This window comes from Lonchura striata, chromosome 27, assembly GCF_050655825.1.
Source record: "Lonchura striata isolate lonStrDom1 chromosome 27, ASM5065582v1, whole genome shotgun sequence".
Taxonomy (NCBI): Eukaryota; Metazoa; Chordata; class Aves; order Passeriformes; family Estrildidae; genus Lonchura; species Lonchura striata.
In genome coordinates, this window is record NC_140729.1 from 12190526 (window position 1) to 12206916 (window position 16391).

General features: G+C 48.4%; 1 protein-coding gene and 2 long non-coding RNA genes across 13 annotated transcripts in view; 1 reads left to right on the top strand and 2 right to left on the bottom strand.

Moving 5' to 3' along the window:
• Positions 1–9644: 9644 nt before the first annotated feature.
• Positions 9645–12496, bottom strand: LOC146765237 (uncharacterized). The gene is made up of 4 exons (XR_014950240.1): positions 12358–12496; positions 12135–12251; positions 11159–11554; positions 9645–11010 (listed from the first exon to the last, which is right to left on the bottom strand). It is a non-coding gene; the product is annotated as an uncharacterized LOC146765237 (long non-coding RNA).
• Positions 12497–12882: 386 nt separating this feature from the next.
• On the bottom strand, positions 12883–15841 carry LOC146765238 (uncharacterized). Of its 2 annotated transcripts, XR_014950241.1 has the most exons (4): positions 15701–15841; positions 13830–13862; positions 13427–13528; positions 12883–13010 (listed from the first exon to the last, which is right to left on the bottom strand). It is a non-coding gene; the product is annotated as an uncharacterized LOC146765238 (long non-coding RNA). The 2 variants fall into 2 exon arrangements; XR_014950242.1 differs by lacking the exon at positions 12883–13010 and having other exon boundaries at positions 13464–13602.
• TLK2 (tousled like kinase 2) overlaps positions 15611–16391 on the top strand; it is a 42911-nt gene continuing 42130 nt past the window's right edge. For 2 of the 10 annotated variants that reach the window (XM_021542307.4, XM_021542309.3), the window contains exon 1: positions 15967–16082. The gene's annotated coding sequence lies outside the window, so the exon portion shown is untranslated. Of the gene's footprint in view, positions 16083–16240; positions 16325–16391 lie in introns of those variants that run through there. The other 8 variants (XM_021542308.3, XM_085562158.1, XM_085562160.1 and 5 more) reach the window with 8 other exon arrangements.

Sequence of the window (16391 nt, forward strand, 5' to 3'; positions counted from 1 at the left end):
TACCTTCTGCAATAGGCCCAGGTAAACCTGTGTGGGAGCAAACATGTAACACAAAATCATGCTGCTGGCTGTTAATCGAAATCAACAGTGTTAACTCTGTAAACAAAAGATGGTTATTAACATGCTTTAAATAGGAAGATTCTAAATGGAATGCAACATTGGCAGCATATGAGGAATCAGTTACAATGTTAAGTGGTTCTTGTGAAAATAACTGAAAGTCATATTGGATAGCAGCCAATTCTAAAATTTATACAGAAGCATCTTTTAATATTAATACCCTCTTATGCCACTGGGCAGAGTCACCTCCATGCCAAATCACTGCAGTTTTGTTAGTTTTGCTGGATGCATCTGTAAAAACAGTTGGTCCGTTGACAGGGGTCATGCTGCAGTGACGCTTTGCATACAAGGGGAGATTACCCGTATTTGTCCATAAACAACCTGAGGGATAATGGATAGATAATTGTCCAGAAAAATTTGCAAGTGCAATTTGAAAAATACTGCCTTCTAATAGTAACCCTGCCAAATTTCTTGCCATGTCTTTACTTGCAGGTGTGTAAATGGTACATGGATCTTGGCCATTGAGAATTTGTTGTCACTCTTTGCCTTTCTTAATTAAATATGAGAACATATCATTAACAGTCCACACAGTCTTTGTTGCTGTGTGAGGTTAGAATAACCATTCTAACACATGTAAAGGGTCTTTATCATTAACAAACCATTGAAAGAAAATGGCAAAAGGTTGACATTTGCTAGCAATTATAACAAGGTACACAGATTTATCAGGATCCCACCTCCAATTGTGTTGGTTTTCTAGTACTTGAGCACAGTGTGAAAAGGCAGTTTTAGCTTCTGGGGTCAGCTGTCAAAGCAAAGGCAGGTGGGGGTTTCCTCTGAGTAAGTCAAATAAAGGGTGTAAAAGTTCTGTAGAGACCCAAAACAGGATGCAACCAATTCAAGGAACCTAGCAGTTTCTGTAATTAATTTAAAGTTAGGGTGTCTTTAACACAAAGCCTTAAAGGCTGAGGGCTGATAGTCTGCAGAATAATTCTCCACCCCAGATAATGCCATGGAGACTCACATTGCAGCTTTCAAGTGCCATGATGAGTCCTGCATGACAGCTACCTGAATAGAACATAAGATGGATTGATCATGAGCTTCGAGTAAAATGTCATCCATAATTGATACATGGTTGCAGCCGGAAATTTACGATAAACAGGCTGTAGGACAAGATTAACTACCCTTTGGCATGTAGTTTGATTGTTACTCATGCTTTGTGGCAACACAGTCCAATGAAATATCTTCATTGGTTATGCATGATTCAGGGTAGGCACAGAAATGGCAAACTGAGGTACATTATCAGGATATAAAGGGATGATGAAAAAAACATCTTTTAGGTCTAAAATTACTAAGAGCCAGTCTTAAACAAAGATTCCCCTTAGGGAATCATTGTGGATGATGGAAGCCCAGGCTGCAGAGCCCCCAGAGGTTCAATAACTGCATTTGCTGCCCATACATCCTCCAATAATCACCACTTGCCATTTTGCTTAGGTATACAGAATATAGGGGTATTCCAAGGGCTAGAAGGTGGGCAGATATTGCCTAAGTACAATTGCTCTTCCATAAGCTGTTTTAAATTTAGTAACCATTCCTTTCATAGGGGCCATTGGTCGATCCAAACAGGGTCTTCAGTCCACCATGTGAGTTTGCATATGTCCAGTATTTGATTTTGGAATGGCTGCTCAGTGGCCCCTATGAAAGAAAGTTCTCCAGTGAGGTTGAGTCTCTTTGTATGGTTGTTCCAAATTGTCCCAGAACATCTCTTCCCCATAATGTGCATGGTATAGAGGCAATGAATAGGGCAATTCAGGCAGTTTGCCCATCAGAGCCAAGGACAAGCCAAAGGTGAGTGCTAGGTCTAGGGCACTGCATTCCTCCCACCCCAGTTAGGGTCAGTGTGAGGCTGATTGTGGGCCAATTACTAGGCCATTCATTGCTTTTAATAATAGAGACATCAGCTCCAGTATCAACAAGCCTTTTAAAATATTTGCCATCTATACTGCAAGTTAAGGTTGGGTGAACTGTTGTAATAGAGTTTGTCCAGAACGCCTGTGGCTAACCTGTGCTACCAAAGTTACTTGTGCAACATTAACCCTTGCCAGTAGGTGTTTTGTTGGAAAAGGGAATAAGTTGTGCTGTACATTGACCTGCAGGTATAAAGCAGGGTGGCTCGGCAGTGCATAGCACAATTTGTATTTCGCCTTCATAATCTGAATCAATAACTTCAGGTAGTACAAAATGTCCCAATTTGAGTAGCAGAGGAACACCCTATTAGCAAAGCATGGATGTTATTACCAAGGAGTCCCCACACTCCAGTAGGAACTAAGTGCACTGAAAATGTCCTAAGAGTTACTGATTCTCTGGAGGCAAGGTCCAGCCCTTTACTGCCTGTGGTTGCAGGCAGGAACTTGCTTGTCAAATATTTTGCCTTGCATTTTTTTGATTCTCTGGGATGTGCAAACCTGCCCCCCGCCAGAAGCTTCCTGGCTGTGTAGCCTTCCCTTTTACAGGGCACTGGGAGCAGCATTCAGCAGCCCAATGTTTCCCTCTTCCACACCAATGACAATCTCTAGGTGATATTTTTATCCTGTCCCTTTGTTGTGGGCAACCCTTTTTAAAATGACCCATTGAACTGCATTTAAAACAACCCCCTGCCTGCATGTCCAAAACTTGAAAGAGTTCGGCTAAAGCTGATGCTTAAGAGTTAGTATTATAAGCAGTAGTTCCCACATTTTGGCATGTTCTAACCATATCTGCTATGTCACAAGTATGTGGGTTGTGAACAGCAAGCAATGGCTTTCTAGGCATATCTTCATGAAGGAAGAATGTCTTCGTTCACATTGGTGAAAGCAAGCTGCCACAACAGAATAACTCTGGCTTCATTATTATCAACTTGCCAGGAGAGTGCGGCTTGTCCAGTAATTCTATCCAGGAATTACACAAACTACTCTGCTGGACCCTGTAAAATCTTAGTGGACAACATGTTAGAATGGGTACCCGTCCCCGGGAGTTGCTGCAGCGCTTGCAAAGCTAGGTGGGTGATGATATCATACACATCACGCAGGCGGCCTGCCTGCGCTGTAGGGACTACAAAAGCACCTTCTCTGGTCAGCTGTGCATCACAATTGATGGATTTCTTTCTCACAGCACTTCCACCTGGATTGTACACAGTTCTCAGTAATTGGTTAGCCAGACTGCAGACTCCATTGCTGTTAGAATCATTTTCATTATGCTTTTCCAGTCATGAGGTATGAGGACAAACAGTTCTGATAGACTGATAGCGTAGGGCATGTTGGGAAGATATGCTGCTTTCTTTTACTAGCATCCTCAGTTCTTTAATTACTTTATAGTCTAGCTCTTGGTAGGTTGGTGTTATTTTGGCGCATATATTACTAGGCAGGCTGTAACAACTGCCAAGGCGCTCTCCTTCATGGCAGCTTCCCTGCATTTCTGCCAGTGCTGGACTACTGCATTGCCATTTTGGACAGGGAGAGAACCCATCACCCACCTGTGGCGTGGGAATTCTGCACTGAGAGGATCACCTATGCAAGGATTTCCGTTAGGGTAAGGCAATTCCATGGGGCTTGGGTTAATCTCGCAGTAAGGCAATTCTGTAGAGTATGGGTTAATCTCAGGGTCATATACAGGCACTAGTGGCTCTGAAGGTTTGGGGAAATTAACTTCTGAAGCTTCATAATGGCTGCCATTCATGCAATTTACTTTAAAGGCCACCATGTGGCCAGGCACTCACAATCTTCAGCATAGCCATCTTTGGTAGTATCAAAAAGTCTCTGCCTGCCCCACCACTTGCCAGTCTGACTGAAGGGACCCCATTAAAGAGAAAATCTTTAGCATGATTAGACCCAGTCCAGCAGGGTGCTCAGTTTTGCATATTTGCATCAGTCATATTAGTAGATTGCTGATGTAGGAGCCACCATACCCAGACTAAGCTCCTGCTTTGTTCCAGGGGATTCCACCTCCCATATTCTTTCTACAGGTATACTCACCTATGGTACGTGAGGTGCGCACACTTTTGATTCTTGAGTTCTTCCCCAAACTCTCACAGATTATTTTCCCCAGATCCCTTCCCAGACTCTTTGCAGCTGGCCCATCCCTTGAGCCAGTGGGAGTTGCTACCAGAGCGATAACACACCCTGCACCACTTTAAAGGTCCCCATTCAGGCCAGCCATTCTGTAGCAATGGAGAACAAAGCAAGATGGACCCCCTTATGCATCCAAAAGAGATTGCTTTATTGTAGAAATCACCCTTTTTTATACCTTTAATCTCCACCTGACATAACTGAAAGCAAACCAAGCCCTAACAGAACTTAACAGAAGAAGGGCACCCATTGGTTGGCTCAGCTGCAGTGCTGCTGTCCATACGTGCTACTGTCCGTACGCAATCACCTTCCTGCTCATACACTGTCCATACCACAACCTCGTTTCCAGAGTGAGGACTCTCTCCTCACTCATAGCTGCTTCTCACCCCTCAGCCAGCTTCCAACCATGCAGCCTGCAGCTGTGCCTTTCCCACAGGGCCTTCTGGTGAGCATTAGCCTTAGCAACTTCAGCAGTTTAACAGTTATAGCCTCATATCCCACAAAAAACCTCATGTGCTTGTCTGAGCCTGGGCCACCATTAGGGAACTACAGTCTTCTCTCGTTACAAGTCTCACTTGTGTCTGTCCTTTAGTTGAAGAAGAAAGCCTTAGCTGGTGTCTGTAGCCTTATTTTAGTTCATGAAGCATCAAGATATGTTGTGTGTGTCCTGGCTGAAGCACAGCTCCCCTGTATTTTATTAGCCACAGACTCGTATTTGGAGCTTGACATTGTCACCTCTAGAGCCACACAGGTTATGAGATAACTGCTGTCTTGAACCAGAAGAGAAAGGCTGTGCTACTTTGAAAACAAACCAACAAGAGATACCAGGTCAGAGCTACAATTTAATAGGAAAGGTAAATAAAGGCAAGAAACACAGGCTTAACCTGACAAAGTCAGGATATAACCTGACACCCTGTTGGTCAGGGGGGTGATAGTCCCATTAAATGGTGACTGCAGTCTTCTTTAAATTATAGATGTGGTTCTGTTGAAGCAGTGATCCTGTAGAAGGGTCTGGTCTTCCTCTGAAGGTCCAGTGGTGGTTATGTAGCTCTTGTCCTCTGAGAATCCAGTAGATAAGGATTCCTATTTGGCTTCTGCTGAGCACAAGTCTGGCCCACCCCAGAAGCTCTGCAGTCACTGCTGTGTTTTCATGCTAAACCTACAAAGTCTGGTTCCCTGACAAAGCTGGGGCCTCAGCCAAGGTCTAGGCAAAACACAGCTCAAGTCCTCTGGAAGCAGGTGAGCAAGCTGAAGTCTCCTCAGCTTATCCAGGTGCAGAGTCAGGCTTATCAAGAGCTCTATGAGGATTAGACCTCACATGACTCAGTGTAACGACCTCTGTGACAGACCTCCTCTGTGTTACTGGGGCCTCAGGCAGTTCCCTGGGGTCCTTTCCCTCTTGGTCCCTGAAGGAAGACCTCCTCCTGGGATAGCTTTATCTCCCTGCAAGAAAAAATTATTGGGGTACACAATCAGCATAATTAGTGCAAATTAAAGTAATTTGAAAAATGTCTTATTAATCATCCAAAGGCTTGTAAGCAGTGCAGGAAAATATGTTTTTAATTATAAACATGATTTATGTAAAGTTGATGGACTCCCCTTTAAACTCAAACTCCTGAATGGGAAAAAATGAAGGCTTATATGTTTGTGCTTTCAAGGCTGTATCGCAGTTGCCTGGTTTTAACTTGGACTTCAAGCAAAAACTTGCAGCCCTGTGAGCCTGGAGCCATTGAAGTGGCTTTTTGCCTTTCTCAGTGCTCTTAGTTCTGCTGGAATATTTAAGCAGTCACTCAGCAGGGCCCGTGCTGTGCAGATGTGCTTTTGTTTCTTGTCCTCCTGGTGGTGTTCAGAAAGCAACAAGTTAATGGCCCTGAATTGAGCCAGGCAGCCTACAGACACTGAGCTTCCTTAACTAATCCCTACCAGCTCCTGTTCTCTCAGAATCTGCTGCTTTCCTGCCACTTGAGGCCTTGCCTGCCACACAGCTCTGCTCAGGTACTTTGGTTCTGACTTGCAGCAGCTCCTACCATTCCTGCCTTGGGCCTGCTGAGCAGACTGGGTTGCTCAAGCCTTCCAGCATGTTCAAAGGAAATCTCCAGATTGACTTTCACCACGCTGAAAAGACAGGTTAAGTGCCATTAGTGTTTGGGGTTTTTTTTCCCTCTCTTCCTTCTTAGCAGAGTAATATTAACTCTAAAGCCTTTCTGAGCATTTCTACTCTGGTTTTGTTCCAAGTATTCCAAATCTTGTGGTCTGTGGCTTACAGGCAATGCTGGTGTGCCCTGATGACACTCCCAAGCAGAAGAGGTGATTTTGTAGTTTTTCACATGCGCTGCCCTGGCGATCTTGGAGCCAGGCATTGTTACACTTTGGAAAATTTGGTCCTGAGTCTTGCCAGAAGATGGTGAATTTCCTTGGAGATTCATAGCATTTTTTGGCTGGAAGGGAACTTTATCATCACCTGTTGTCACCCCTCACATAATCCTTTACGTAGGGATAATGCCATCAAGCCTGTGACTTCAATTTGGACTTGGAGGTAGTCCTTCAGAAAGGACTTTGATCCAGCCGTGGTGCTGAGGGCTCCCTTCACTGGCTCCAGTGAAGGCCAAAGAAGTTTTTGCCTCCCCCGGTACATAATTCTTCTCAGAGTATTGTGGTTTCACAGACAGGCTATGAATTGGGAGGCAGGAGGGAACAGGGGAAGTGATGTGAACAAGGGGCTGGGGGCTACTTCTGATGCCATCACTTCAAAATTAAGTAAATTGTAAATTCAACTGCAAGTCGGAGCTTTCACCTTATCTTCCTGACAGCACAGCAAAGTGAGAACAGCAGTCAACTGTAGGGAGCGCTGAGCTCCAGGATGGTTTAGGTGAATGGAGACGAGAGATCTCTGAAGGCTGCTCTTGGGGTATAAGGTTTATTAGGGATGCAGAAAGGTCCTGCTTCGAGCTGCCAGACGCAGCACGTGGTGAGGCTTAAGGAGATGGGGGAGGGGAGAGACAGGAGGATGTTCTAGGAAAGGGTGGAAGTCCTATGAGGGGGAAGATGCAAGAGAGGGGAAGTTCCAAGAGGAGGGGAAGTTCCAAGAGGGTGTCTGGCCCTTCGGGGGCCCCTTATCAGGGGGCTTCAAGGTGGGCTGGGACAAGGCTTGGGCCAATGGGGTTACAGGCACTTGATGTTTTAGGGGAGGGATAGAGGTGCAGGGTAAACCATACATTTTGGGGAGTGAGATGGAACAGTCCACTTGACCCCAGGACCCATCCATAAGCAAGGGCATTGTCCAGCTACCAGGGAGGACTGTTCTCATCCTGGCTGTATTATTTATGAATAATTATATTTATCCATCCTTCCCAACAGTCATCCATAGTGGTTTGAATTGTTACAGCAGTGGTCATCAAATTCTTTTGACCAGGGGCATAGACACAGTTATCTTCTCTCACAAATAATTCTGCTCTGCCTTCTTTGGGTATGCTGCCAACATCTCTAATCTACAGTGAGTTCTAGAGCTCTGGGATAAATGAGACCTGACTATTTTCAATAGAAATGTGAGCAGAGAGAACCTCCTTGTGCACACACCAGCAGCTTTTGGCACTGCATCGTAACAAATGCTGGAAGAGCTTCTTGCTGTCATTGGCATTGGGATGAACTCTGGCTTGTCCCCAATGGATTCCCTACAGGAATTGCAGCCCCAAACTGAACTTAGCTGTTTTTCCTGAGCACTGCTGAAAGATGCAGGTTTTACTGCCTAGAAGTGAGGATGGGGCTGCAGGGATCAAGTTATTACAGGATTCAGGGACTATCCTTCCATCTCTGTACACGATCAGATGAAGGGAAACTGAGTCACGCAGTCTTTGTTCTGATCAATCAAGAGGATCTGATTTGTCAGTCAGAGAAGTGCCACCAGTTTTGGTTTGTTGCCATACCGGGGAAAATAAGCCCATCAGGGAGGATGCCACAATCAGGACCATTTTTGCTATTGTCACTATTTCTCTTCCTTCATGGGGGTGCCTGGCACACATTCTTGTATGTAGTGTCCCTAGACACTGACTCAATAGAAGTTCTGATTTTAACTGTGTTTCAGGGCAAGATAGAAATTACCAGGAAAATTATGATTAGGAGGAATTCTACAAAGTGAAGTGCTCTGGAGAAAAAGGAGTTGTCAGGTCTGTGCTTAACCAGCAAAGCTCTGGAGTTCATGTTTTAAGCTCTCACTGAAGGCAGTAAGTTCCTGTATGTAACTGCCTGCCTGAATGGCAGCTTGTGTTGCTTAAAAAGTGGGACATATTGCAGGAAATTACCTTTGTAGGCAGCTCTGGGTGCTGATCTGAACTAAATAAGATACAGCATGAGTCAGAAGAGCATGAGCCAGGCCTGGACACTTGGCTGGAACGCAGGCAGGGAAAGGCAAGGGAATCTGAGCCATGTGTGCCTCTGTTTTTTCCCTCCTGCCCAGGGATTATATGGCATGGCAGTTGTCATGCCAGTGAAGGCTTTTATTCTTGGTCTTTGACCCACAGGGGGATGAGCAGGAAATGGCAGCAGTTGGAAAGCAGTAATGGCAAAGCTCACTAGCAAGTCTTACATGTTAGCACCTGCCAGCAGCTCCCAGCCTGTTGGGAGTTTCCAGGAAAGAAGAAAATCCTGGTGAGGTTTGGACCCTGCTGCTCTAAACTGTGCTCTCTGGTGCTAACTCCAAAAAACCCTCACTGCAAGCACAAACATAGCATGGGATCAGCATCTTGATTTTCAGGTGGAGCAAGACTGCTGTATTCAGGTTGTCTTTGGATAAGGACCATTGTAGCTCTTGCACTTTCATGTTATGTGGAAGTTAGGGAGTTCTGGGGGATTGCCAGATCTTTGGAATATGTAATTTACTTTCAGCTCCTGTGAAGCAGGAAGCTGCTGTTGGTAGTCCCTGGTCGCAGGGGCCAGGCTCACACCTCTGTGCTGGGTGTGGAACACAAAGGGATCTGCTCAGGTGTAACAAGAGAGGTACCACTTTTCCCCGGGGTCACTGGATGTGGCTTTCCTCATTTGGAGATTAAATTGCCTCATCTCCCCTCGGACTCCTTCTTCATCCCTGGGACCAGGCTCAAGGCATGCTGCATATCCCCCTCACCTGGGGAGTAGTACCTGGGCAGCAGCGCCTCACTGCAGTCTGTAATTACACAGCCAAATAGCTTTTTCCACATTTGGTGCCAATAGTGGATGTTAAGAGGTCAGTGGAGGTTACGCAGAAAATTAAATCTGACTTTTCCACAGCTGCAGGTGACTTCTTCCCTATTGAGATGAGTCTCATTAGGAAGGTTGAAATGCATTTGCAGACATTCACAAAGAGGCTGAATATACTAAGAAAACTCCAGCTTTACAATAAGATGTTGGTTTGATTTTCCTCTTACACAAATCTCAGAGCAGTTTGTCTAATTAAGGCTTTCCAAAGCCCTGTAAGGTAGAGGTATTTTTTGTAACAACTGAGGGACAGAGTCAGACCAGCAAGAAATCAGAATCGTTTATTCAAAGAAACAAGCTACTTTTAAACACTTCTTCAAGACACAGTATTTCCTTTTATGGTAATTCTCAGTAAGTGACCTATCACACATGGCTACGTCAGCAACACGCTTTGTCAATGTCCTTCTATGGGGCGGTCACGGCTGTTCACCCGTCTGTCAGCTCCGGGTGGGCTTCTCGCTGCAGGCTCTGCCACGTGGCACCTCCTCCCGCCAAGGCTGGGCAGATGCGAGCCTCTCTGTGCTGCCAGGTGCTTCTTTGTGCTCCGATGTGCTCCTGCAGGTGCATGCCACAGCCTGCAGCTCAACTCCGTCCCACCTCTGACCACAATTGTGCCCATTTTATTCAGGAGAAAGAAAAGCAGGGGACAATCCCTGTTGAGAATAAAGCCCTCTTGCATTCTGGGAATCCAAGAGTGAGCAAGGACGGGGAATGACTTGCTGGCACATTCAGGAGGATCACATTGTTTCAGATGCTTGCAGAACCAGCAGATGTTTCCAGTACTGTGTGCTTTGGGATCACAGAGGTGTTCCTTTCCTGCCTGCAAGGTTTGTTTCCCCGGCCATGGTGGCTGTGCAGTTCCAGGTGGCTGCATGATTACAGGTGCCTGCACACAGCTGCCTTCCTCTTCCAGAGCAGCACACACATTGCCTTGGATCAGGGCTCTGAGGCTGCACATGGCTTGCTGCTTCTGTGGAGGTTGAGTGACCTGGATGCTTTCCTACTGGGTTTGGGTATCAAAGCCTCCCTAATGCAATACCTGAAGGTGTAGATGGAGGGACAGGAACTACCTCAGAGACAAACTCCATTGTGTAGGAGGGTGGAAACTCTTGGAATGGCCTCAGGAAGGAGTCAGGTGATGGCATGTTATCTTTGAGGCACTCAAATACCAGTTGTCTCCCTAAGGAAAATGAGGAAAGACACTTTTAATGTTCCTAGCATGGCAGAAGCCCTACCCTTAATAGACAAGAATCTGCACAAGGGTGACATGTTTTGAATGCCCCAAGCCTAGAAAAATCTTCACTGGCAGCTCATGCCTCATTAGGTCTAACAGTATCTGCTGTGCAGACAAGGGTAGGCCTCTTCAGGATTGTACTCTTGTGGGTTTTGGTTGGGGTTTCTTTTTCCCCAGTGCTACAAAATGTTTGGATTTGAGATAATTCATGCAATCTTTTATATTTTAAAAATTCAGGCTATTTGTTTTTTCTCCAGTCCCCAGCTGCCTGTGTCCTAGAATCACTGAGGAATGTCATGTCTTCTGTTGTATACTTCATATCAGTAGATTTCCAGACATTATGACAGTACAGAAATGCTTGGGAAAATGCAGTTAGTGTACTCCACAAGCCTGGAAAGCAAAGACAAAGAAAAGTCACCAAAAACACATTAAAAAATCAGAATCTTCTGACATTTTATCTTTTCAAAAAGGCAGAAGGAAATTGTTATATGTTCTGCTAAAATCTATAAAATCTTACCCAACTTTGGTCTAATCTAACCTGTGGGTTAGCAGAGTGGCTGTGGTGGGAAGGCAGGGCTTGCTGCTGTTTTGCTGAGCATGCTGTGCTTGTGGAAGGGAACTCCAAGCTTCACCAACAAAGAAAATAGCTGTGGCATCTGGGTCGTTCTTCAAAACATGACACAAGTGCTGTGTACTAGCGATATTACTGACATCCAAGGAGTCTGAGACAAGAGGAGAGCTACCACAGCAATGTAATCAGAGACATTAACACTGGTTGACGGCAGACCTGGAAAGCAGGATGTGCACAGGAGCAATCTGGCAGAGCTGATGCTGGAGGAGAGCTGGCTTGTCCCCATGGATGAGATACTTGGTCAGCCATGTACATACTCTTACTCATAACCAGCTCTTCTGAAAGGACCAGAGCTTAGGGGCTCTTAAAAAGTTAATGAGAAAAAGGGAAAACAGATTAGTTTCATATGCCACTCAGGTGTGGGCTGGAAGGAGGAGTTTTCCTGCATGAGAATTCTTGGAGGTCCAAATAGTCTCTTCTCTTGCTGGGCCAGAATGTGAAGCACACAGAAATTGCTCCCTAAGTGTAATATGATGGGAAAAAGCAAGTTGAGGTCAACAGAATCCTGATTTCTAACCTTATGTTGTTTAAATTTTGAGGCTTCATAAGCTTTTAGAAGTAGAATCTTAGAAGTTGACATTAGAATCTTTAATTTAATCAGAAAATTTCCTGTACAAAGTGATGAACTATTTACATATTTGAGCCACTTTCAAGAGCAAACCTTTCCTTGTAAGAACAAACTGACCTTTTCTGACCAGAAGCACCTTCTAGTAAGTTGGCTTTTCTTATTAAAACAAACAAACAAAAAACCACCAACATAAACAAAAAATCGCACCACCAATTCATTGCTAAGTCCAAATCTGTAGGATCAGCTCCCAGGAGAGAACATGTCATAAAAGGTAGTCCAAGACTGATGTGTCAACACTGATAATTATATTTTTACCTGAGAGACCTTTGCTGTTTCAGGGAGCCCAATCTCACATGTGCTGGCACAGCACAGTTGGAAGTGGCATACCAGGCTGGGCTGTACAGTGCATCCCCGTGTCCTAAGAGTTGTGTCCTGATGGAGTGTAGAAGGAAAAAGTTCTGAGATCACTGGGAAATTTTTCCAGTAACTTCCTTCCTACTGTTATCTGACAAACTTTTCTAAAGTCCCTTGTACCTACCTGTACTCTGCTGACAGCAAGCAGGATCCTTAAAGGCTGCTCTGAAATTCCTGCTTACAGCCAAAAATACAGTTACAACTTGATTCCTTCCCTCTCTGTGCCACAAAGCAACCAGCTGCCGTATCTGGTGTGAGGTGCAATTTTGGCATCTTGGAAAGGAAATTGCAGCTGGAAGTGTTGCTCTGAGCTGCTCTTCAAAGGATGAAGGTGGAGAGGACCATGGTTGAGTGTGCAGCAGAGGAGTGTCAGGAAGGATATGACTACAGCCGAGGATGAACTGCTGGACACCCAGGAGCAGAACTGAGCTAGCAGAGCACTTGGACTGCAAAACACAAGGGCTGCCTTTACAGAATATGCTGAAGGGGATATGCCCCAGATCTGAATTTGAGAGTGAGAAGAGAAACCCTAGTTATTTCAGATTAATGCAGGGCAGGAGAGGGGGAGTCACAGGAGTAGAATAGTGCAACCTCGGTTTATCTGTTCCTTATCAGATGTCACCACCTCCTGTTCCAGCCTAACCTGGCAGAGCCCAGGGCTGTTGCCATGGGTCCTCTGTCAGGCCTGGAACTCAGCAGTGCATCAAGGGATGTCTTGGTAAACATTCCTGGCTGCAGTGGATTCTCCAGGAAGCTCTCCCTGGGAATTTGGTCCTGCTGGAGGGAAAGAGAAGAGGGGCATTGGTCTATGATTTCAGTGACAATGACAGTGAGCAAACGACCATCGGGAAATGACAGAGGTTGTGGCTGCTCCATCCCTGAAAGTGTGAAAGGCCAGGTTGGATGGGGCTTAGAGCAACCTGGTCTGGTGGAAGATGTCTCTGCCCTGTGGTAGAGGGTGGGATAGGATGGGCTTTGGGGACCTTTCCAACATAAACCATTCTGTGATTCTGTGACAGCAAAAGTTTCTTCTGGTGTCCTACATGGAAATACTGATGGCATTGTGATACCTGGCAAGGAAGTCCCTGGTAATGTATGGAGGAGGAGGAAGTGCCCCATCAAGCGCTGTTGAAAACACACAGGAAAAATTAGACCAAAATGATCCCCTAAAACACAAAGGTGAGGGACAGTACCATAGATTGGTTGTTACTGGTGTCCAGTTCTGGCATTCTGAGCGGATGAACTGCTCCATTTGGAGTTGGAGGTGTTTCTTAGGGCAGTGGAGTCCAGAAGAGCTGGGGGATTCAGTAAGTCCCTTTATTGGGTGTAACAGCTCCCACAACTTTTCCTCTCTCCACCCAAAATCAAACTGAAATGCACAAATGAAATTTAAACCTCCTCGAACAAAGTTCACTGCAAGTGGTCCTAATTAATGTTCCCTAAATGGCTATAATTAGCAACCAGCTGATGGAATATTTACTCCAGAATTTTTTCTTTAAAAAAAAAAAAACAACCCAACACAGACACAAACCACTATTTATTTAATTAATTATTTTACAAATTCCTGCCATTGATCATGCTGAAAATGTGACTTACAGAGCAGGAGCTGAAACTGGAGTGCCTCTGGTACTGAAAAAAAAAAAAGCACAGGAAAAGCAGCTTACACAAGCAGGCAGCACTCACAGAGCCATTTGCTGCACCAACTTAACAAAGTACAATAAATTAGCAATACACAATTTCCCCTATTGCCTTGCAGGAGCAGTTTTTCCACGATGCTCCGCTGGCTCCTCTCCACATCCCTTTTGCCAAACTAGTCTGTTCCAGTTTGGTCATAAATCGCTCGATGTCATGCAGTGAAGGGGAGGTGACGGATGTCCCTTCGCATTCCCAGCCCTGGCAAATCCTTTATCGAGTTCCAGGAACCTCTGCTCCCGTTGCTAATCCGCGCCTGCCTCCCCTTGGACAGGCCTAGCCACTTCCTTTCCCAACAATCCTCTCCTGCTTGTTTGCTTTTCAGACAGCTGATTCAGCCTTGGAGCGATGGGGTGCAACACCCGCAGCGCTTTGGGTCCTGCCCCTGCTGCCTGCAATGAGCCAAATGAACTGCATTGGAATTGCTCCATTCCAGCCAGAACAAGCCCTATCTTTATTAATTTTGGAGACTGTTTTCCCAAAGTGGTGGCAGTTTGGCCTTGGAAAGACAAGAGTGGACTGTGTATCTTGGGGGCTGCTGAGGCACCTGGCTTGTATCTCACAGATGATATACATGCTGCATCAGCCCTGAACCAGGGGCCTAGCCCATTCCAGATGCTGTTCCCAGGGGGCAAGGATGGAGTATGGATGAGTTGAGGGTGCTGAGGTGCCCTTGCACCCTCCCTCAGGAGAACGAGGGTGGTTTGGGGAGTGAGATTGTTCGTGGGTGTGTAAGATGGAGACTGGAGAGGAGGTGAAGAACTAGGGGGTGCATGGATGTCATACCTGCACCCCGTCTCTGGGGCAGGGGGTAGGTCAGCCTCTGCTCCCCTGGTGGTGACATGTCCCTAGGCCTGCCCTGCCCCACCCCCAGGCCCTGGCTGGACCTGACCCCCTCCTTGTGCCTGTCACACCCCAGCCCCTCTGGCCGCCCCTGACCATTGCTTCCCCACCACCTGCAATCACCCACTGCCCCCACCTTGCTGACCCTGAGCCCTGACTTCACTCCAAGGCTGGATCCTGCCGCCTCATCCCTCCATGACCCCATAGTCCACCTTGACATTCTGTTTCCCCTCAGCCCTGTATGACCACCCTCCATACCTCATGCACCCCCCAGACCTGCCCTGACCCCCAGGCCCTTCTGACTCCACCTGGTGCCTACCACCCCAGCCACCCTGACCCTACGGATCTCTGAACCTCTATTTGTTCATGTGCATTACTCCCCAATACCCCCCCAGAACCGTGCCCATCCTGAAACTATTTACGACCTGCCCTTGAGCCTGCTGCCCCTTCAGCCTCACCCCCCCGAACCCTGTAACCTCATGGTCCATCCTGAGCCCTTGCTGCTCCCCCAGACCTGTGTGACACCTGCCATGCCCCCTGCCCCCTCAGACCTGTCCTGACCCGCAGCTCCTCATGACGGTCAAGCTCCACCCCGGCTGCCGCCGTGCCCTGTGTGTGATACCCCCAGTTCCTGCTACCCTCACACCTGCCCTGACCCCCAGGCCCCAGTGCCCCCCCCCCCCCACCTGCCGCCCCGCCCCGCCCTCTGCCCCTTAGGCCCCACCCCACTCAAGCCACGCCCCCTCTGACCCCCCTCTCTCCCTCCCCCACTCAAATCTCGCGAGACGCGGCGCGGTTTCCCCAGCGCGTGTGCCCCCATCGGCCGGGCCGGGCCCAGCGCCGCGGGGCGGGAGGGACGAGGGGCCGCACCTGCCCCGGCCCCACCGCGCCCGCCGGTCCCTGGCACCCCCCGCCCCTCCCGCCCGTCCCACCTGGCCGCCGCGTCCTCCCGCCAGGCCTTTGTCCTGCCACCGCCGGCCCGCGCGCGCTCCGGCCCGGCTAGGCCCCTCACGCGAGGCCGGGGATCCGCGGCCTACCCCAGCCCGGAGCCCGCTCTCTCCATCCCCCGCCACCCTCCCCCTCCGCCCTTCTCAGTCCCGGTGCCTGCGGCGAAGGCCGCGGAGCCGCCCCCGGTCTCCTCTTCCCGTCCGTGTGGCCGCCGCTGCAGCAGGTTCCCTCCCTCCCTCCCTCCCTCCTCCTCCTCCTCCTCCTCCTCCTCCTGCTGCTGCTGCTCCTGCCCCCGGCGGCGGCGGGATCCTCGCGGTGCCCGGGGAGCGCTGGGCCGGGCGGTGGTGGCAGGAGCGGCAGCGCCAGGTGAGACCCCCAGGGGCGGCGGGGGGCAGCGTAGGGACACCTCGCCTCGTCCCCGCCCGGCACGAGAGTGGGTGGGGGCGGCCACGGGGAAGGCGGTGGCGGGGGCTGGTACCGCGGGCCGGCCCAGGTCACGGTGAGAGGGCCGCGGCCTGAGAGCCAGGGCGGTGGCAGCGCGGCCTGGGCCCCTCGCCGGGCACGGAGCAGTGCAGGCCCCGCGGCCCGGCCCGGCCTAGCGGGTGGGGGTGAGAGCTGGGGGCGGCGGAGGGTGGGCATGGCCTGCGAAGCCTCGGGATGAGGGCTGAAGCGGTG